General features: G+C 43.3%; 1 protein-coding gene across 1 annotated transcript in view; it reads right to left on the reverse strand.

Moving 5' to 3' along the window:
* Positions 1–21,678, reverse strand: part of YTHDC2 (YTH domain containing 2) — a 1,963,388-nt gene that overhangs the window by 421,913 nt on the left and 1,519,797 nt on the right. The window lies entirely within an intron of this gene.

Below are 21,678 nucleotides of genomic sequence, written 5' to 3' on the forward strand. Positions count from 1 at the left end.
AAGTTTATTAATTAAATTAAATGTTTAAAATTAAGATATTTGATAAAATGATGATCAGAAAAGCACATAAGGGGTTTAGAATTACCTCAGAAGTGCAAAACGAGCATGCTTAAAGTAAAACGAGGTCAGTAAACAATATTGTTTATTTACCAACAATTACGAGAGATATACATTTTTAAGTTTAACTTTTAATTTAATTTAAATGCTGAAGTGTTTTTAAAAGTGTTTTATTATCTTTATGTTGTTGTTTGATGAAAGAAAATGGATTGTAAAAAAGTTTTATTTTTTAATAGACGGGAAATTACTTGCACATTTGTGACTTCAACCTATAAAAAAGGGCTATGTTAGTTGTTTAATTTGACTGAAGATGCCAGAGTATTAATGTGCGAAAGAGCAAAGTCTTTTAAAGTATTTTAACTGTTTTGGAGATTGAATAAATGTGCCGTTTTCATTCAACCTCTTCGTGGTTATATTTTTTGTTTTTATAAGTTTTCAGGTGGAGTTTGGAGTGTGCTGAGCTTCAAAGTAAAACGAGCGATTTTAGAGTAAAACGAGCACAAGGAAAGTATAATGGGCATAAAAATAGATTAAACAAGCAAAATAAATATGATAAAAAGGGCACATTAAGCATAAATAAAGCAAGGTGACTGCATGTTTTCTTTTTTTTTTTTGGCAAAGTATTGTGTTTTGGCATAAACTACTATTTCGCACTGAATGAAGCTATTAAGGGCATAACTAGGGTTATTCAAAGTATCTCAAAGTGTATAAAAGTGCTTACAGTGTATGTTTATTACTGTGCATTTATTCTGAGGAGTTTATTTGTGGGCACAGTGCAAGTATTTTGCAAAGTCCTGTCAAAATACAGCCATTTTGAAAAGTTTCTTGTGCTGGTGTGTCTATTCGCAGAGTGCCACCATTACAGACTTATTTAGCAAAGGACAGCCATTTTGGGAAAGCTTCAGTATGCTGTGTTCTGTTTATTTGCAAAGTGCACTTACTTCAAAATGTTTCTTACTCTAAGCTTTTTCTGCCCAGTTTATTCGCACAGTGCAGTTATTTTGAAATGTTTCTTACACTGATAAGGGGTGATTTCAAGAGCATTCTTGTGCCCAGGAGACTTATTTCGCAAAGTTCAGTTATTCAGATGCTTGTTGTGCTACAGGGCATAGTTACAAGTACTAGCATAAATTATTGGTGTGTGTGTGTGTGTGTGTGTGTGTGTGTGTGTGTGTGTGTGTGTGTGTGTGTGTGTGTGTGTGTGTGTGTTCATGACTACTTGCAAAAACCTTCATTGGTATGTGTTAACATGGCAGGGGCATTTCGCAGACCAGGTCCACTTGTATTTGATAAGAATATTGCAGAGAACTGGAGAATATTTGAGCAAGAGTATGATATTTTTATACAAGCAGCTTATTCTGACAAAGATGCAAGCATCAGGGCATTCATTTGGCTAAACCTATCTGAGTCAGAGGCCATTGAAACAGAACGTTCATTTGTGTATGCACCAGCAGTATCTGAAGGAGAAGGTGAAAACTATCACACAGTTGTATAGGCTGAATCAATCAAAGACCCCAAGTGTTTGAAACGTAAATTCAGGGAAGTGTGCAACCCCCATACAAATGTTACATTAGAGAGGCATTTATTTTACATAAGAGATCAAAAGCCAGGAGAAACATTTGCAGCTTATATTACTGACCTGAGAAACAAAGCTAAGATGTGCAGGTTTGGTGATTTAAAAGATGAGATAATAAAGGACAGGCTTGTGTGTGGTATTAATAGTGCTGCAGTGGGAAAGATTTTGCTTCATTGACAGTGATTTAATGCTGAGCAAAGCTATTGAGATTTGTCAAATCCATGAAGTTAGAGAAAGGCACACAAGTATGCCTGCAAATGATAAGAGCATGATTTCAGCAGGCTCCAGAGTAAAAGCAGACAGCATGCAACATGTGGCTAGCAGAAGCAGGCCCAAGCACATGGCAGCTGTAACTCCTGCGGGTGTGCCAGGTAAAACTCGCAGTTTTCCAGCAAGTTCTAAGACTAGTTCAGTGAAAAGAACATGCTCAGTGCAGTACAGGGATGAGTCAGCAAAACCAAAATCAAGTTTTATTATTAACTGTTGCAATTGTGGTGCCAGTCATGAGTCTAAAAGAGAAAAGTGCTTAGCATTTGGTCAGCAGTGCCACAAGTGTAAAAAATGGAACCATTTTCAAAAGTTTTGCAAATCAAGTAAATCTCACACAGTTATAAAGAAAGGTCATTTAAAAAAAGCAAGTCGATCATATAGAGAGCTGCAACCCTACTTTCTATGTAGAGGATGCATCAGTAAGTGGTGAAAAGGTTGACGAAGTAGATTTGTTGGCAAAGAATGAAGTGTTTTGTACTGTCCAGATCAATGGTAAAACCACCAAGCTCAAAGCAGACACTGATTCAAAGTGTAATGTTATCTAAGCAGACACATTTGTTAAAGTGAGAGCTGGTTAGCAACTCAATGTGGCCAGTTGTGCGAAACTTGTTGCTTACAGAGGTGAAGAAATTCAAACCAAAGGCTTAGTGCTTTCATGTTATTTTGCTAGGAATTGCTACAGCTTACTGTTCTATGTAGTCTGAAGACCTGTGCAGTCATTATTGGGTCTCATAGACAGTTTCAGAATGAATTAGCCTTCTTTTACCAAAGAAGTTCATCATATAAGCACATGTCCCAGTTCCAGCAACAGTGAAGCTATTTTCTCAGAGTATGCTGATGTTTTCAGTGACAACTTAGGTAAACTTCCAGCAGTGTAATCTATGAAGTTAGACCCAGAGATCAGTCCAGTGGTCAAACCAGCAAGAAAAGTTATGATGGCTATGCAGAAAAAAGCAAAGCTCAGTTGGATAAAATGATGCGGCAAGGTGTAATTTGTCCAGTTACAGAACCTACTGAATGGGTGTCGTCCATGGTAGCAGCCTACAAAAAAGGCTCAGACGAAATCAGAATATGCATTGACCCAAAAGATTTGAACAAAGCATTAGAGACCACATCATCATATGCGCACAGTTGAAGAAGCCGCAGCCCTAATACCGAATGTCACTGTTTTTTCTGTCTTGGATGCAAAAAGTTGATTTTGGCAAGTGATGCTTGATTACAAATCTTCAGTACGCCATTTGGAAGACAGATTCCTTAAGATGCCAGATGAAATTAATTCTGCAAGTGAAGTCTTTCAGTGTGCAATGGAGCAAATTTTTTCAGGTTATCCTTGTACCATAATAGTAGAGGATTTATTGGTTGGAGGCAATGGTGAAGTAGAGCATGACAGAAACCTTAGGATAGTTCTAGACAAAGCACATGAAGTGAACTTGAAGCTCAATCCTCTAAAATGCAAATTCAGACTACCAGAAGTAACATATGTACGTAATTTATTTACTAGCACTAACTTGCGACCAGACCAGTCCAAGCAAGCAGCCATTCTTGGGATGCAGCACCAGATAATATTCAAGCTCTACATTTTCTTGGTATGGTCAAGTATTTTGGTAAGTTTATATCAGACTTCATTGAGTTGACAGCACCTTTGAGAAAGCTAAAGTGCAAAAATGTTACATGGTCTTGGTTGGAACAGCACCAGAGAGCATCTGAAGACCTTAAGCAGAACATTACCACTCCATCTACATTAAGACACTAAGATGTCAATAAACCAGTAACTCTTTCTTGTGATGCTTCAAAATTTGGTCTTGGCGTAGTTATTCTTCAAGAAGGCAGACCAGTAGTCTATGCGCATAGAACTCTTACCCAAACTGAAATCCAATGTGCTCAAATTGAGAATTAACTTTTGGCAATAGTATTTGCATGTTCAAAGTTTCATGACTATATTTATGGTCAAGCTATTCAGATTGAAACTGATCACCACCCTGTAGTCACTATTTTAAAGAAGCCTATGCATTCAGCTCCAGTGAGAATACAAAGAATGATGCTAAAAATTGCAAAAGTACAGCTTCAAAATGGTCTATACAAAAGGCAAACTTCATTTATCTGGCTGATACCTTATCCAGATTGCCCAGAAATAAAACGGAACAGCTTAATGCCAAGAATTTTGACTTTGATGTTATGGAAGTGCATAATTTTTCTACCACAAGACTTGATGAGCTAAGAGATCATAGAAAGACTGATCCAGGTTTGCAAAAGTTTAACCACTTCATTAATGTTGGATGGCCATCGAAGAATCTAGTGTACCGCCTGGAATGTAAACTTATTTTCCTTACAGAGTTAAGATGTTGATAGAAGATGGCACTATTTTCAAAGGTCCTAAAATTGTTCTCCCTGCTTCCTTACAATGTGAATATATCCAGATTTTGCATCGTAGTCACCCAGGTTCCAAATTTACCAAATGAAGCGTGAGTGAACTAGTATTTGGGCCAAAAGACATCGATAAAGTACTTTCCTCTTGTTCAGTATGCAATAGTAATAAATGGCATTTGCAAAAAGAACCACTTCAGCTAAGTCAAGTTCCTGAACTACCTTCGTCAACAGTAGCCACTAATATATTCGAGTGGAACAATCAGCATTACTTAGTGTTGGTAGACTCTTATTCTAACTGGTTTGAGATTGGTTTACTACCTAACCTAACATCCACTACTATCACCAAGTTGAAACATCATTTCTCAGTCCATGGGAGTCCACAGAAGCTTATCTCTGACAATGGTACCCAATTTATCAATCAATAGTTTCAGAAATTTGCAAAAGAATGGGACTTTGTACATGTTAGTAGTAGTCCAGAATACCCACAGTCAAATGGACTAGATGAACTTGGAGTACAGAACACAAAGCAAGTACTAGAGAAGTCAAAGCGTGATAATACCGATGCCTTTTTGAATCTACTCAATCTCAGAAACCAACCCCATGATGATATACTTGGCTCGCCTGCTCAGAAACTTCTATCTAGCAAAACCAGAACAACCTTGTCCATCATCTCCTATTTACTGAGGCCTAAAGCTAAAAACAGCAGAACAATCATGGCCCAACTATTCAGAAAGCTTCCTTTCCAGAAGTCCAGCTATGATAAATCGAGATTTCTTCATCCATTGAGAGGAGGAGAGAGAGTGAGGATACAAATGGCAAAAGGTTTCAACCAGACTGGTCAAGTAACAGGTATATGTGCATAGCTGAAAGCCTACGTCACGGAATCTGAGGGTGCGGAGTACACGAGAAATCGGAGACATCATCTTCCTGTATCAGAGTCAATATCACAGAATTGTTCCTGTGATACAGACTCTAGATCTCAGGGCAATCCAGACAATGTTCTTGTTGCAGAATGCGTCTTAACTTCTACTTCCGTTCCTGATGTCCTCAAAGCTGAACATTCAGCAGACAGAGTTCCAGCTGCTAGACCTAATTCTAATTTCTGTCACACAATTTGGTAGCATTTCCAGACCTAGTGTGAAATACACAGCAACCTGGACATAACTGCCTATATGTATTTAGCTCTGTATAACTGCATGTCAAAGAATTATTTTGTATCAGCTGCATGTCAATTAGTGTTATAAATAATGCATGACTCATTTCTCAACCAGGGAGGATGTGTTGTACCTTTAAGAAGTGTTTCCAAGGACAGCACATGCATATAAAAAAGCAAGCACGTGCTAGCTTCAATGCCATTTTCAGAGTGCAGCCAGAGTATAATATGTACAAGTGGGATAGCTACTTTACAAGTTTATCTAAAGTAAAGTTATTAAGCCTCAATCCTGATGTGTTTGTACATAACAAAGCTGCTTGAAAAGAACCCACATATATTTGTCTCTTTTATCCTCATCAGACCAGCGACAGATACCTACTAACTGCACTGTCAACTCTGGAATGAAATTCCGACCAGATGGAATGGGACTAGAAAGAACAGCTTTCTGATCTTCTCAGTATTAAAGGGAAGTATGCAACCAACTGATCCACAGATACTGACGTCTTCGGAAAAAAATGAAATATTATACAGTACCTTTGAAAATAAAAACTGCAAGACACAATGAGGTGGGTTATACGAAAGAGAGAAATTCTCTTAAGTATGATTCCATAAGTCATCTTTCACAGTCCCTGCTGTACTAAAGTTATGTTGCAAAAGACATTGTCGACTTTTTCTGCTTTATCAGTTGTTAATTACTACAGTTTGCAACCTTGTATCCTGTGGTACAGAATACCTTTATTCACTTCTAACCAGGTAAATCCACAAGGTATATGTGCCTCTTTTTGTCACTAGCTGGTCCCTATCTAGTTAAGGAAGTATGTATATATGGAAACAGGATGAACCTCTTTAATATCCTCAAAACAAACAGCACCAGAATTACCCATTCTAAAGACTTAAATCTCACCTGTGATATAAATAGGACCTGCTAGAGAGAGAGGTTATGTATCCCAGAGACTACCCCATCTATGTGAAGCAGAGTTCCTCCCTACCCAATTCAAGTGCAACTTGGACAACTGGATGGGAAAACCAGAAATTCATCCCTGGTTTGGCACCTATGTCTCTAATGGACACGGGTAACCTGCAAATGGTTCATCTCCCGGGACCATGCTTACACTTATCAAGGGTATCAGAACTTGTCAGAGAGTTGGGATGCATGACTAGGCTTAAAAAAGCCCTTGTAGTTATTAGCCTAGTAAACACCTATGAACTGAATGTTCAGACACTCAAACGTGTCTTAACACCAGAAGTGACTGAAGCTCATTTGATCGCTTTCGCTGGTGTTAAGTTTGTGCAAGACTGTGCAGGGTGGGGATCAGGGAATGTGCCCTTTCTCCACAATGGGCAGAGAAGATCCCGTCAGTCACTAAAGGAAGAAAACGGCAATTCTGAAGGGGAAACAAAGGAGGAGAGTTGAACCAGACGAAAATGTCACAACACAGATCTAATGTTATGGTAAGTACATAACTTTCATATCTGATGCTGTCTATTTTCATCTGATATAATATGTAGGACAGATTCCCAAGCCACCCAAAAAGGGCCAGGGTGAAAGTACAGTTTTGTACCTACCATAAATGTAAATGTTCGAGTGCTCATACAGCTGCAGTCATAACAGATGGGTTATCCTGCCTTCAGGTGGGTCCTCGGTCAGCCGAATTCCAAAGTCTAGGTCCGGTGTCGGTTGTCGTCGCTTCCTCCCTGACGTCAGTGCGGCAGGGGTATAAAAGAGGCAGCCGACGCCATTTTCTTCAGTTTTTCTTGCCCCAGATGTCAGGTGCCCCCAGAAGGAAGGCAAACATAATGTTATGCAAAAATGCAATGTTGATGAATCAAAAAACAGTAGTTACAAGCAAATACACCATAAAAAGAGTACCCCAAAAGTTTATATGAAAAGGGTTTGTTATAAGGCCTGTCCTAAGAGGGGTTGGAGGGAGGGAAACCTGGACTGCAGCTGTATGAGCACTCAAACATCTACATTTATGGTAGGTACAAAACTGTACTATGTTCATCGTGCATACAACTGCAGTCATAACAGATGGGTAGAATCCCAAAGCTAAGTAAGGGTGGTAGGCACTAAGTGGAACTAGGAGGGGCTAGGATGCCCTGCAGGACTGCTGTGGCAAAGCCCGCTCTAGATTTAGAGTATAGTGGGAGGTGATAGTGCTTGGAGAAAAAGTGTGCACTGAACTCCAGGTGGCTGCTTCCAAAATATCCTTGGCAGGGACCCCCCTGAGGAAGGCTGCAGAGGTAGCAGTGGCTCTGGTGGAGTGGGATCTGATGCATGCAGGCACAGTTTTTCCATGAAATGAGTAACAAAAGCGTATGCAGTGGGCTATCCATTTTGAAATTGTCTGTTTGGAAATAGCCTTTCCTTGAGCACCTGCAGCATAGGACACAAAGATTTGCTCAGATTTCCTGAAAGGCTTTGTCCTGTCCAAATAATAACGAATTTGTCTGTGAATGTCCAAGAAATGTAGTAGTCTTTCCCCTTTGTTTTGTGGATTAGGATAAAAGGTAGGTAAAGTGGATAGTCCGATTCAAAGCTACACTGGATACTACCTTTGGCATAAAGGTAGGATTGGTTCGTAAGGAAAATCTGTCCTGATGGAAAATGATGAATGGTTGCACAGCCATGAGGGCCTGTAGCTCCGAAACCCTGCGAGCTGAGGTGATAGCCAGAAGAAATGCTGTTTTCCATGACAAGTACTATAGCTCTGATGAAGAAAGCTGGCTCAAAGGGAGGAAGGGTCAGCTTTTCCAATACGAAGTTGAGGTCCCAAGCAGGGACTGGTAGTTTCCTTGGGGGTTTTATATTCTTTGCCCCTCTGAGGAATTGCCTTAAGAGAGGATGGGAGAAAAAAGGAGGATCTGTGTTGTATTGTGCGGAAATGGCTGAAGCATGGATCTTGATGGAGGAGAAGGAAAGTCCATTGTTTAACATCTCAGCTAGGTACTGTAAAATTTGAGGTATATTTATTACCCAAGATTCTGTCCCTTCTTTTGATTCCAGGCACAAAATCGTTTCCATTTGGCGGAGTAGGCCTTTCTAGTAGAAGGCCTTCTGGCCTCCAAGATGACATTTTGCACCTCCTTGGAGAGGAGAAACTGTTGGGAAATCAAGGAATTCTCCATGCAGCTAGATTTAGAGTTTTGAGATGGCTGTGAAGAGTTTTGTAGTTGTGCTGGGACAACAGAAGAGGGACTAGAGGTAGGATCCATGGTGGCGAATGTGTCAGGCTCTTCAGGAGCGGATACCAGTGTTGCCTTGGCCAGTCTGGAGCAATGAGAATCATTTTCGGCCTCTCTGCTCTGGCTTTTAATAGAACTTTGGGCAGCAGAGGAAGAGGCGGGAAGGCATAGACTGTCAATGTTGCCCAATTGAAGGAAAGTGCGTCCACTTTCCAGGCCTGTGGATGATAGGTCCCTGAACAAAATTTTTTCAACTGGCAATTTCTGTGGGTAGCAAAGAGATCTATGTCTGGCTGTCCCCATGCCTGAGTTATCTTTGTGAAAATTTGAGGATGCAACTTCCATTCGTGTGGATCTGTCATATTTCTGCTTAGGTTGTCTGCCAGTGTGTTTTCCTTCCCTGGCAGGAATTGTGCCTGTAGTTGAATTTTCAATTTCAGTGCTGTGTTCCATAGGGTCATGGCTTGCCTGCACAGGGGATATGAATGAGTTCCCCCCTGTTTGTTTATGTACCACATCACTGTGGTGTTGTCTGTCCTTATCAATAGCTGGCCTGGATGCAGTAGGTCTTTGAAGGTCATAATAGCCTTTTGCACGGCTAGCATTTCCTTTTGGTTGATGTGAAGGAGCTTCTCTTTTCGTGCCCATTTTCCATGAATGCACTGATTTGTCATGTGTGCTCCCCAGGCGTAGTCTGAGGCGTCTGTTGTAATGATTTGAGTTGCTTGAGGTACACAGAAAGGAAGACCTGTGTTTCTTTGGCAAGCTTGAGCCCACCAAATAAATTCCTTTTGAAGGCATGGAATGAGTGGTATAATTGCTTCCAAGCTGTGGCTGTGTTGAGACCATAAGTTTTTTTAGGTACCATTGAAGTTTCCTCATATGTAGCTTTGCACATGGGATAAATAGGATGCAAGATGCCATGAATCCAGAGCCTGCAGGACTTTCCTTGCAGTTAGTCTGGTGTAAGTTGCCATTTTTCTGAAGTATTGAGACAGTTGCCCTTGCTTGTCTGGCGTGAGGTAGGCCATCTGGTTGGTTGTATCCAAGCTGGCACCCAGGAAAATAATTTGTTGAGAGGATATTAGTTTTGATTTCTTTTTGCTGATTGTGTATCCCAGGAAGTTCAACAGTTTTATTACAAATGCCAGGTGCTGCAGTAGTATGTCCTTGCTGTCCGCTTGGATCAGGCAGTCGTCCAGATATGGGTAGATTTGTATCCCTTGCAGTCTGCAGAAGGCGATTACTGATGCCAGACATTTCGTAAACACTCTGGGCGCAGTAGATAAGCCAAAGGGCAATGCAGAGAATTGGTAATGGGTTGAACCTGCAAGAAATCTGAGATATCTTCTGCAATCTTGTCTGATAGGGACATGCAGGTATGCCTCCTTGAGGTCCAATGTTACCAGCCAAGACTCCTTGCCCAGCATGGGAAGAAGCTGCTGTAATGTGAGCATCTTGAATTTTGGCACCTGTAGATATGTGTTTAGGATGGATAGGTCTAAGATAAGTCTCCAATCTTTGTCTTTCCTTGGTACCAGGAATAGTCTGGAATAAAACCCTTGACCTTGTTCTTTTGCAGGTACCTCTTGAATTGCTTTCATGTCCATGAGAGCTGAAATTTGCTTTTGTGCCTCTGCCCTTTGATTTTGTGGCAGGTTTGGCATGTCTCTCATTTTTGGAAGGGTGTGAAAGTGGAACCTGCAGCCTCTGTCTATAATGTCCAGAATCCATTTGTCTTTTGTAACAATATGCCAATTTTTTGAGAATAATGTCAGTTTTCCGCCCAAAGGTGCTGCCATTAAAGCTTTGCTTGGCAGGTGTAGGGGGAAGTCATTGTGTCTGTTTTCTAAAAGACTGTGATCTATCTTCTCCACCTCTTGGGGTTGGTGCTTGCCACTGTCTGGCTCTGAAAGATCCTTGAGGTTGCCCTCTACCACTTGGACGCCTGTATCTGCCCCTTTGAGGTCTGTCCGTGGCTGGAAAGGACCAATTTTTTGAAGGCCAGTTTCTGCTGAAACGTGGAGGCTGTACCTGCAGGAAATCTTTCACTGTTTGCATTGATTTCGCTTTTTCCTCCATTTTCTTTAGCACCTCCTCTGCTTTAACACCAAACAATGCATCTTTTTGAAGAGGTGCATCTAATAATTTAGCTTTGACATGATCTGGTAAGGTTTGCTCTTTGAGCCAAGCATGCCTACGTATAACAGACCCCATAACAGCAGCTCTACATGAGGCCTCTAAAGCATCAAAACCACACTGCAAGGTATGTTTACCCACTTGCTCTGCACCATGCAACAAATCCTGCAACTCTTTTAAATCTGGTTGTGTCATTTTGCTTTTCAGCTGAGATATCAAAAACTGTTGATACTTTAACATATGGAACTGACAGTTTAATGCCCTCATGGTTAAAGTGGCCAAGGTGTACACCTTTTCCCCCCACCTTTCTAAAGATCTGGAATCTCTCTCTGAAGGTAATGGGTTTTCAGCAGTAGAGGCCTTAATTCCCTTGGGACCCTGTGAAATAGTTTCTGGGTCAGCAGTATGTGGCTTTTATATAGGAACTGGTGAGAATCAGGAACCCGGTAATACCTGTCTGGCTTAACAGGAGCTGGTGGCAAAGAATCAGGATTAAGGCTGGCTTCTGTGTACACATCATCTAATATATCTAGAACAGGAGGGATAGCCAGAGGCCTATGCTGGGGGAGCAAAAGAAATTCCCTGAGCCTTTTCTTGGAATCTGAGTAATCTTGGCCTTCCCAGTGAAAGTGTTCCATCAATGTATGCAGGGTTTCCCCAAAAGAGAAGTCCTCAGGGGGGGAGACCGAGGGAATAGACTCCTCTGCATCACAGTCTTCGAATGGAGAACAGGCACAATCCTGGTCCTCAGATAGTTCTGAGACAATAGAAGCTTGATCTGAGGAAGGGTAGTCTTCCTCTAATCTGGGCCTTTTGTCAGAGGGGGGGTTGAGAACCCCTGATAAGAGTAATCAAATCCTCAGCCATTTTAAGCATCTGTTTTTTAGGCATGGAGCCTTGAGAGGGTGTCTGAGGAACCTGTTTTTTGGTTTTCATGGCTGTTTTAGATTTAGTGAAAGCTTTAATAGAGAAGGAGGAAGGCCTGAAGACCCCTTGAGAAATGGCAGGCCTGTCTAAATTCTGAGTTTCCCCACCAGGAGTGGCATCGGTATCTGTATTAGGAATGGGGGCCGAGGAGCCTGCGACCTCAGGTACTGAAGACACCGGCAATGCATTGTCATCGGTACTCAGGGGCTGCGTAGGCACCTCACTGAGTACCGGAGAACTGGTAGTCGGCCTTAGCGTGGTATCAGTAGGTGGTGCGGACCTCGTATGCCGGTCCTTATCTTTGCGTTTTTTGCTCAAAACTGGAGTCGGAGTATCCGACGACATAATATAATTAAATTTTTTGCCAAAAAAGTGAAGGGCGAACTCTGCCCGACGCTTAATAGTGCGTTTGTTGAATCTAGCACAAAAACGGCAGGCCGAGACATTGTGGTCTGGGCCTAAGCAAGGTATACAGTAAGAGTGGAAATCCTTATGCCGTATTTGCTTCCCACATGAAATGCAATTATTAACTTTGTCTGACATCGGTCTGAGGCAAGAAAAGTTTCCCTTACGGGGTACTTAGCTTTCAAGAAGACTTCGGCTGAAATATTTTCGTAAATCTGAGGAGCTGGCCGACCGGCACTTGCGAACTGCTTCTGCTTCGGGCACCGCGCGGCAAGAAAGACTGGAGAAAATGGCGTTGGCTGCCTCTTCTATACCCCTGCCGCACTGACGTCAGGGAGGAAGCGATGACAGCCGACGCCGGACCTAGACTTTGTAATTCAGCCGACCGAGGACCCGCCTGACGGCAGGATAACCCATCAGTTATGACTGCAGCTGTATGCACGATGAACATCTCAAGGAAGGACATTCCTGAGTATGGCAGAGCCAAAGGATCCGCAAGTCCCAGACTGCACATTTAACTTGTAGTAAGGTACAACAGCATGAGATGTAGACTAGGTTGCTGCTGCATATGTATTACTGACAGGCACTTCTTCTGCAAATGCTGTTGAAGTTGCCATCGCTCTGGTAGAATAAGCCTTAGGTTTAGAGTGCAAAGACAGAACTTTTGACTGCAAATGAATGAAATGCAATCTGCCAGCCATTTTGAAATTGTAACTTTAGACACATGCTGTTCAGACTGTCTTGGAAAAAGTGGAACAATTTGTCTGATTTCCTGAAGCCCTCAGTATGGTGAAGATAGAACCTGAGTTGTCTATGGGCATCAAAGGTATGTAGGATATATTCTCCTTTGTTAGCCAAGTTTGGAAAGAACACTGGCAAGTCAATTTGGTGGTTCAGGTTAGATTCCAAAGCTACCTTGGGAAAGAAGGATGGGTATGTCCCTCAGTAAAACCCTGTTTTTATGAAAAATTAGGAATGGAGGTTTGTTTGAAGTACTTTCAATGCCAACACGTTTTGCTGATGTAATACCAAGGAAATAAGAAGTTACGTACTTACCATAACGTTCCATGCGAGCTGTTCTTCTCGCTTTCATTATTACTGATGGGTTCAGAGCCGATCATCAGCTCCGAGTCAGCCAATTTGCAAAGCTCGAGGTCTCAAACAGCTCGAGGCCAAAGCCCTATCCCACAATGCACCACTAAATTCCCCAGATCTTGTTTGCTGCCAACTAGTGCAAAACCTACCCCAGATGTCAAGGAAATCATACAGTCCAGTGTGAAAGGAAACTCATCAGGAAAACCAAAACCACAATGGTACCTCTCGAACTTCCAGACATAGGAAGTGGGTAGGTGGGGGTCGTAATAATGAAGGCGAGAACAACTCACATGGAACGTTACGGCAAGTGCATAACTTTTAATGTGAAGTTGTTCAATCTCACCTTCATTCTTACTGATGGGTAGAGTCCCCAGCACCACAATCTTGGGTGGCTCATGGGACTAAATGTTTGAGGACAGCAAACCCAAATGAAGCTCTGTCCCTAGACGCCTTATCCACTTTGTAATGAGATATAAAGGTATGTGGATTTGACCAGGTGGCAGCTGCACAAATTGAATCAATAGATAACCTGGTCAAGAAGGCTGCAGAATTAGAAACCGCTTTTGTAGAATGAGCCTTGAACTTGTTATGTAATGCAATACCCGCTTCACTGTAATAAAGGAAATACAATCAGAGAGCCATTTCGACAAGGTACTTTTGGAGACAGGTACGCCTTTTTTAAAATCTGAGAAGGAGACAAACAGCTGATCAGCCCTTCTGAGATTTTTTTGTCCTGTCCAAATAGAAGTGAAGTTGTCGATGGACATCAAGTTTGTGAAGCGCATATTTGAACTGGTTTGAATGATTAGGAAAGAAAACAGGCAACTCAATTTTTTTGATTTAGTGTGAATTCTGAACATACTTTTGGTAGGAACGATGGATTCATCCTGAGGGAAACCCTATCTTTATGAAATATTAAGTAAGGTGGTTTAATAGAAAGGGCTTGCAATTCCAAAATTCTGCGTACTGATGTAATAGCCACCAAGAATATGGTCTTCCAAGAAAGATACTTCAGCTCACAAGAAGAGGCAGGTTTCAAAGGGCAAAAGAATAATTTTGGACAAGATTAGATTTAAGCTTGAGAGAGGAGTAGGAGATCTGATCGGTGGTTTTAAGTGCATCATACTTTTCAAAAAAGCCTTAGCCAGCTTATGAGACATAACATTTTCGGATGCACCTACATGAAAGTTAGAAATAGCAGCTAGTTGGACTCGAATGAGTGCTGCTGCAGCTCCTTCATTGAACAGTTTTGTTAGGAATTCCAGTATATCTGAGATAGATGCCAGGAAAGGGTCAATGTTATTCTGCTGTGCCCAGATGGAAAACCTTTTCCACTTACTGAGGTAAAGCTTCCTAGTTGAAGATTTGTGAGATGACAATAGGATATGCTGCGCTTCTTCTGATAAATTCTGGAACCTGGCTATTCCGGGAATTGGGAGCAGCCAATCTGTCAGTTTGAAGGACTGAACAGAGGGATGAAGAGCTCCTGACGAGTGGGTCAACAGATCCGGCAATGGGTCCAGGATCCAAGGCTCCTCTAGTAGATGACGCTTCAGGAAGGGGAACCAAATTTGACAAAGCCAATATGGGGCAATTAAGATAAGTGTCCTGCCCAGAAATCTGGCTTTCTGCAATACTTTGGGAATCAATGGAAAGGGAGGAAAAGCATATAGGAGTCCCGGAGGCCAATCGTGAACAAGTGTTGAGGGATCAGGGCAAAGTAGTTGCTGCACTTGGTATTTGAGGGAGTGGCAAAAAGGTCACAGCAAGGCTGACCCCATCTGCGGAAAATCATTTCTGCTATTTTGTTCTTGAGAGACCACTTGTGAGGTAGCAGAATAGCTCTGCTGAGTCTGTCCACTATTACATTGGATTTCCCCGAAATGTGCGTTGCAATCAGAAAAAGCTGGGTGGACTCTGTCCATTTCCATAATCATAGAGCCTCTCGACACAGGGGGTAAGACTTAGTTCCTCCTTGTTTGTTTATGTACTAGACTACGGACATGTTGTCTGACTGGATTGCAATCGTGCCTAGGAGAAGAGAGTCTTGAAAGGCCTGCAACGCTAAAAGAGCCGCTCTCATCTCCAGGACATTTATGTGCAAATGAGCCTCGTGAGCCTGCCAAGTACCTTGGGATGTCCATCCCTGATAATGCCCCCCCCCCCCACCTGATCAGGGAGGCGTCCATGGTTACTGTTGCAACTGGAGTGGGGAGAACATATGGACGGCCCATAGTCACAGTCTCTGACGTTAGCCATGGCCGAAGGTCGTCCTTGCAAGAGTTGGTAATCAGAACTGGGTGATTCATCGGTAAGTCCTGAAACATCCACTGTGTGAATAGCAGCCACTGAAGAATGCACATGTGAGATCTCGCAAGGGGTATTGTAACAATCACTGCTGCCATAGTGCTGAACAGTTTCAGAATCTGTGATGCTGGTGCTTTTCGTTTTGACAGGAGATCCACAATTTGTTGAAGGATAATCACTCTTTTGGGAGGGAGCTGCTGGGACATGCTGACCCTGTCTAAGTCTGCTCCTATAAAGACTGTATGCTGCGATGGCAATAAAGCAGACTTTTCTAAATTTATCATAATACCTAGCTGTAAGCATAGATCTATGATAGCGTCCCTTGCCCGAATAAGCTGATGCCTGGTGGGGGCGGTAAGGAGCCAGTCATCCAAGTAAGGAAACACCTGGATTCCTGAATGTCTCAAGTGAGCCAAGACCACTGCCATGCATTTGAATACTCTGGGGGCTGTAGTAAGACCAAAGGGCAGGGCCCAAAACTGGAAGTGACTGGCTCCAGCCGGAAGAGCAGATGACCCCTGGATGGCCTGGCCATTTTGATATGATAGTACGCATAGTGGAGATTTTTAGAGCACATCCAATTGTCCTTCACTAAGAATGGTAAAATGGACTGAAGCGTGACCATCTGGAACTTCGTCTTTGCCACATATTTGTTGAGTCTGCTGAGGTCCAAAATAGGTCTCCAGTCCCCTGTCTTCTTTGGTGTCAAAAAGAACCTTGAGTAAGTTCCGGAGCCTTGCTGGTCTGCTGGGACTGGCTGGATGACTCTTTTTTTGCAATAGTTTCTGGACCTCTACGGGTGCTACATCCTGCAGACTGGGTGGAACGTCTGGGATTCCTTTTGTTAGTCTGGGCTGTGAGAGAAAGGGAATGGAATATCCTCTGGATATAACGTTTTGTACCCATTGGTCTTCTGAGATATTTAGCCAGGCGCCTAGATACAAAGACAAATGTCTCCCTACTGCCTCCAAAGCAGGACAGTCGGGCCTCCTTTCAGGAGAGCTGACAGGGTTTCCCAAGGAACTGGTCCCTATCACCCTGGTTCTGCAGACCCCCTCTGCCGCGTGGGCATCATCTTCCACCATTGCCTCCCCCTCTGCCCCTGGATGAGGCTTCACCTTGTGAGTTCGGAAAGGCTCCTTGGGTCTTATGGAACCACATTTTCCCACCCTGTTGACCTTTGGGATAAGGTCTAGTAGGGGTAGAAAAACATACTCCAATGGCAGATAGAGTCTTACTGTCTTGCTCACATCTGGGGAGGGTCTCTAACTTTTGGTCCAAATATAAGGAGGAACCATCGAAAGGGGCATTCACAAATGACGACTTAAAAGGTTCTGCAAAAGAACATAAGTGCATCCAGGAATGTCTTCGCAAAACAATTCCTGTACCCGCAGCCCTACTCGTTCCATTAGCTGGGTAAGATACGAGGTGCATGGAAGAGTTTACGATGGAGTTGAGGGTAGCAAGTTGAAACATCACCTTGCCCGCCACATAGTCGGCTACTACACCTTGGAGAGTATCTCCAAGATCCTTGAGGAGATCTCTCTGAAGTCTTGTGAAGTGGGTTAGATAGTTCAATGACCGAAGGGCAAAGGTAACAGAACTGAACATGCGCTTCCCATATCTGTTCATTATTCTAGACTCTCTATTAGGAGGATAGATGGACAGACTTAGAAGTCTCCATCTAATTTTTAGTGGCTGCTGCCACCACCATAGCATCAACAGGTATGGGTTTAGATAAGAAGGACTTATCTTGGGGTGCTGAAATGTACTTGTTGGGCCTTCTAGGAACAGGCTCTCCCATGTCCTTCGAGACAAAGGATCCATCAACTCATCGAAGGGTGGGGACACCCAAGAGGTGGAGGGTCGGGACCCGAAAGCCTTCAGGAGCACCGATTCGTCCTCAGTAGGGTTTAGGGGCTACCAGTCTCCCTTCTGCTTAAGGATCTCAAGGATATTGCCAAAGGAAGTAACTTCAGAGGGGGACCTTGGGGACCCATCAGATTCCTCCAAATCAATGTCCAACGTGATGGATTCCCGAGGGGAATCTAGCTGTCTCCTTTTACCTAATCTCTTCCGAGGGACCTCCTCAGTGGGAATCTCTGGGGAGGTCTCGGAAGAGCACGGTTCCCCCAAAGGGGTATTCTGAGGCTCTGGGTCCCTATGCCTACGGTGAACATGTGGAAGCGGAGAAGAAGCAGGCGCCTTTCGGGAGGAGGTAGCCATATTAGAGGTTGTGGAAGTCCAGGGGGAAGAAGCCCTCCTCATGGCACTGAAGGCCCCACGGCTCCAATGCAAGGAAGCACCCTAGTTTGAAGACACCAAAGACTCCTCTCGCACCAGAACCGCCAGCTCCGAACCCGCGGTAGGAGCCAAACTCATCTGTGCCGAAGCCCCAAGAGGAAGAGTCAGAACCTACAGGAGAGTGTCGGCATCCAGATTCCACTGCCTGAGCATAGGATATCAGGGTGGTCGGTACCGACAGGTCAGAAGTGAGTGTTGGTACAGATGGTCCCACCAACAACTAACTGGCCTCCTCCGGCTCCAAAGTCTCGATTCGAGTTGGAGGAGGAGCAACAACAACAGGAGAGGACTTTGTCGGTTCCGAAACTGCTAGAGTCGAAACCAACAGAACTTTAGCAAGCACTGGATCCTGTAAAATCTCCGCACCACTCGGTCCATGTCCGAATCGGAAAGTCTGGAAGCCCGTGAGGAGACCACTGATGGAGCCGGTGAACCCAGAATCGGGGACCTCAAAGTAGGAGATACTGGTTCCAAGACTGGGGACCGGCTCCTACTAGCAACCTGAATGGTCGGTTCCGATGGCACTGGAGCCGAGACAGTAGCCTTTTTAGAAGTCTTCGGAACCGAAGAGCCCTTCGGAGACTAACTAGATGAAGAGGCTGGAGAAGAGGGTTTTGGTTGACTTAGAGCAGAATCCAAGTCTGATTGGAAAGCAGAAGTTACTATATTTTACCAGCTAGCCTTTTTCCTTCTACAGTAACACTAGTGTTGGCTATACGTGTGTTTTACTCTGTTCGTGCTGTGCAGAATTTACTATATTTTACCAGCTAGCCTTTTTCTTTCTACTGATTGGAAAGCAGACTTAATTAAACCCCGCTCCACTAGCTTACGCATCCTTTCAGCTAGCACTCTAGAGCTGAATCCATGACAAATGGAACAAACCTTCACCCAAGCAGTACACACATGTAGAATGCCCATCGGTAATTGACATTTTCTGACTACATTTGGGACATCTCTTGAAACCAGATTTAGCCTTTTGAAACTCTGTAGCCAAGTATAACAATAACTATGTCCAAAGAAAAACTGAGCCTAACCAGCTAAAAGTATACAAAGGCAGCTATAAAACTTCTGACTGTAATAGAAAAAGCCTAACAGGCTAAGGAAAACATAAAAAACAGCCTAGATCCTAACCGGCTAACAAACAAAATATTGCAGAAAACTGCAAAAAGCCTAACTCAACTGGAACAGAGCAATAAAGCCAAATGGCTAACTTGAATAAACAGGGCCAAGCCCAAAACTAGAGAGAGAACTACCCAACAAGGACATAAATCCGAAAACGGATAACCAGAACAAAGCACTATAATACTAAAACCTAACTAACCAATAAATGTGAAAACTATTATGAAATTTTCGATAGAAAATTGCAAACTTATTTCTCCAACAGCTAAGAGCTGTAGAGAACACCCGATCAGTTGCAGCAGCAAACTAGATGTGGGGAATTTAGTGGTGCAGTGTGGGATAGGGTTTTGGCCTCGAGCTGTTTGAGACCTCGAGCTTTGCAAATTGGCCGACTAGGAGCAGATGATCGGCTCTGAACCCATCAGTATGAATGAAGGCGAGATTGAACAACTTCACATCAGACAGTTTTCCAAGAGAGAAACTTCAGAGCTGATTAAGCTGAAGATTCAAAAGGTTTTTGGCTTAAGGACTGGATCAAAATTGTAATATCCCAATGAGGGGCCTGGTTCTGAATGAATTTGGTGATGAGAGAAATAAATGGAAAGGCTTAAAAAAGACCTGGTGGCCAACAATGGCCTACAGCATCTTTCGATGACCGTTCCTGTGAAGGGATAAGAGTGAAGTAACTTCTGCATTTGATGTTGAGGTACGAAGCAAAAAGGTTGCAGCAAGGTTAGCGCTAGCAGCTGAAAGTCTCCACTGCCTATGTTGTGCTGAGAGATCACTCATGAGGCTATAGTATAGTTCTGCTCAATTTGTCCGCTAGAATATTGGACGTCCTAGGTATGTGCATTGCTACTAGAAAACAGTTTGAATACATCGTCCACTACCAAACTCTAATGGCTACCTGACAAAGAGGGTGCAAGCGTACTTCAGCTTATTTGTTGATGTACCAGACTACTAACATGTAATCCAAGTGGAGAGTGATCAAAGGACCGCCTTCAACTCAAAGACACTGATGTGAAGTTTGACTTCTGTTGATGACCACATCCCTTGAACTCTCTCTCCTTCTTAATGCTACCCTCCATCTACATATGGAAAGACTTTGCTCATCTCTGGCTACAAGATATCCAGCATGACTGCCATTACCTTTGTGAACACCAAGAAGCCTGTGGTGAAACCAAATGACACTGCTTTGAATGGGCACTCACTGGCTCCCAACCAGAAATGGAGGACTCTCCTGGATTGCCTCTGGCTCTTGATATAGCAGGCATCCCAGAGATCAATAGAGCAGATCCAATTATATTTCCTCAAAACATGTAGAATGGACTGTACCCGTCGCCATCCAGAATTTTGTCTGTTTGACATACTGATTTAGGTTGCAGAGATACATTATTGGGCTGAGGTCCCCTGTCTTAGTTGGAGTTAAAATGAACTTTGAACACACTCCAGATCCTAGCTGGTCTCAGGGGACCTACTGGATGACTCTTGTCTAGCAACTTTGAAATTTCTGTTGCTGCCTATTCAAACTGATTGGGTAGAGTATCTGGAATTTTTTGCCTAGCCCTTGGAGAATCTAAAGAGAGTATTAAATAGCCTCTGGTGATAATCCTTAACACCCATAAATCAGAAGTTGCCATTTGCCAAGATAAGAGAATGCAAGGAAAAGTGTCCACTGAATGCTTTCAGTGTGCAGCAGTCAAGCAAACATTTAGGGATGCTGGTAAGGTTTCTCAGTGAGGGGCCCGTGGAAACCTTGATTTTGCAGAACACCTCTGCCTGGTGGGCGACGTCAAGTGAGGTTGCCACTTCCTCTGCTTTGGGGAGGCCTGTTTCCAGCAAAGTCCTGGTGAACACCTCGGGATTTCTTGAACCACATCTTCCAACCTCCTCTCTGATTCCTGGAAAAGGATCTTTGAGGAGTAGAAAAACAGATCCCTATGGCAAACAAGGTCTTGATGTCCTGTTCACTCCTGATAAGCATTATCTTTCATTTTTGGTCCGAACAAGGTGGAACCATGACATCATAAGGGCATTCATGAAGGATGTCTTAAAGCTTTCAGCAAAATCATACAGCTGCATCCAGGAGTGATATTGCATGGTAATACCTGTGTCAGCTGCCCCTGATATACAATTTGCTGCATTATAAAACTGTCTCATGGCCACAGTATAGGAAGGCTGTGGGTTAGACACTTGGGCATCTGTAAGTGAGCCCCCGAAGGGGAATTAGAACCTCCTTGGTCAACTCTCTCTGGAATTGTGTCAGATGTGCTAGACAGTTCAGCTCTTGGACTGCAAACATATGCCTGTTTCCCCAGTCTGTCCAATTCCCTTGACTTCCCGTTTGAGGGATGGACAGAAGAACTTTCTTCCAACAGTTCCTTTTTGTAGGCTACTACTATCAGCATGACATCTGAAGGGGGACCCCTGGACCAATGTTTCCTCTCTTTGTCCAGCTTTTGTGGTAGCCTCTGCCACATCAGGTTCTTTCCAAGCCTTCTGGGTGACGAGATTAATCAAAGTGTCAGGAGGTGGGATCAGCACGGATGTCAAAGGGCCAGACTCAAAAGCTTCAAAAAACAATGACTCATCAGAAGGAGCTTCTGTGGACCCCCCCCCCCCATCATCAATTCCAGAACGTCTCCAAAGGAGACATCTTCAGAGGGATTTTGGGAAATTGTCTCCATCATCTAAGTTGGTGTACTCAGTGCCAGACTCAGGAGAGGCATCAATATGCTTTCACTTGCAAGTCCTCTTCCAGGGAATGTGCCCT

This window comes from Protopterus annectens, chromosome 17.part0 (assembly GCF_019279795.1).
Source record: "Protopterus annectens isolate FY-2018-M chromosome 17.part0, PAN1.0, whole genome shotgun sequence".
Classification (NCBI taxonomy): Eukaryota; Metazoa; Chordata; order Ceratodontiformes; family Protopteridae; genus Protopterus; species Protopterus annectens.